Source organism: Arachis duranensis, chromosome 10 (genome assembly GCF_000817695.3).
Source record: "Arachis duranensis cultivar V14167 chromosome 10, aradu.V14167.gnm2.J7QH, whole genome shotgun sequence".
Taxonomy (NCBI): domain Eukaryota; kingdom Viridiplantae; phylum Streptophyta; class Magnoliopsida; order Fabales; family Fabaceae; genus Arachis; species Arachis duranensis.
In genome coordinates, this window is record NC_029781.3 from 41,033,419 (window position 1) to 41,034,939 (window position 1,521).

The 1,521-nt window shown below is 40.5% G+C and overlaps 1 non-coding gene across 1 annotated transcript; it reads left to right on the forward strand.

Moving 5' to 3' along the window:
• The first annotated feature begins 914 nt into the window (after positions 1-914).
• On the forward strand, positions 915-1,017 carry LOC127743376 (small nucleolar RNA R71). The gene has a single exon (XR_008004768.1). It is a non-coding gene; the product is annotated as a small nucleolar RNA R71 (small nucleolar RNA).
• The last annotated feature ends 504 nt before the right edge of the window (positions 1,018-1,521 follow it).

Below are 1,521 nucleotides of genomic sequence, written 5' to 3' on the forward strand. Positions count from 1 at the left end.
ATCTACAGCTTCTCCATTACAGAGAGTGGCATAAGATTTATCCCTGACCCCAGATCACATAGAGCTTTTTCAAAGGTCATGGTGCCTATGGTACAAGGTATTAAGAACTTGCCAGGATCTTGTCTCTTTTGAGGTAAAATTTGCTGAATTCAGGTATCTAGTTCACTAATGAGCAAGGGAGGTTCACTTTCCCAAGTCTCATTACCAAACAACTTGGCATTCAGCTTTAGGATAGCTCCTAAATATTGAGCAACTTGCTCTCTAGTCACATCTTCATCCTCTTCAGAGGAAGAATAGTCTTCAGAGCTCATGAATGGCAGAAGGAGATTTAATGGAATCTCTATGGTCTCTATATGAGCCTCAGATTCCCTTGGATCCTTAATAAGAAACTCCCTCTTGCTTGAGAGACGTCCCAGGAGGTCTTCCTCACTAGGATTTTCGTTCTCCTCCTCCCTTATGCATTCGGCCATATTGATTACATCAATGGCCTTGCACTCTCCTTTTGGATTCTCTTCTGTATTGCTTGGGAGAATACTGGGAGGAGTTTCAATGACTTTCTTACTCAGCTGGCCTACTTGTGCCTCCAGATTTCTGATGGAGGATCTTGTTTCACTCATGAAACTGAAAGTGACTTTTGACAAATCAGAGACTATATTGGCTAAATTAGAAGTTTTTTGTTCAGAATTCTCTGTCTGTTGCTGAGAAGATGATGGAAAAGGCTTGCTATTGCTCAGCCTATTGCGTCCACCATTGTTAAAGCCTTGTTGAGGCTTTTGTTGATCCTTCCATGAGTTTGAGCTTCTGCAGGCGTTTTCTTTAGGTGAATGGATCCACCTGCAGAATTGTCCAATGACATTTTTGAAAACTCAGATAGACCATAATATAATATATCTAATATGGTCCATTCTGAAAACATGTCAGATGGACACCTTTTGGTCAACTACTTGTATCTTTCCCAAGCTTCATAGAGGGATTCACCATCTTTTTGTTTGAAGGTCTGAAATCCACTCTAAGCTTGCTCAACTTTTGAGAAGGAAAGAATTTATCCAAGAAAGCCGTGACCAGCTTATCCCAGGAGTCCAGGCTATCCTTAGATTGTGAATCCAACCATATTCTAGCTCTGTCTCTTACAGCAAAAGGGAAAAGCATGAGCCTGTAGACTTCAGGATCTACTCCATTCGTCTTTACAGTCTCACAAATCTGCAAGAACTCACTTAAAAACTGGTAAGGATCTTTAGATGGAAGTCCATAAAACTTGCAGTTTTGTTGCATTAAAGCAACTAGTTGAGGTTTAAGCTCAAAATTATTGGCTCCAATGGCAGGAATGGAGATGCTTCTTCCATCAAATTTGGACGTGGGCTTAGTAAAATCAACAAGCATCCTCCTTGCATTATCATTATTGGGTTCGGCTGCCATCTCCTTCTCTTGTTCGAAAATTTTTGAAAGGTTGCTTTTGGATTGTTGTAATTTAGCTTCTCTTAGTTTCCTCTTCAGAGTCCTTTCAGGTTCAGGATCAATTTC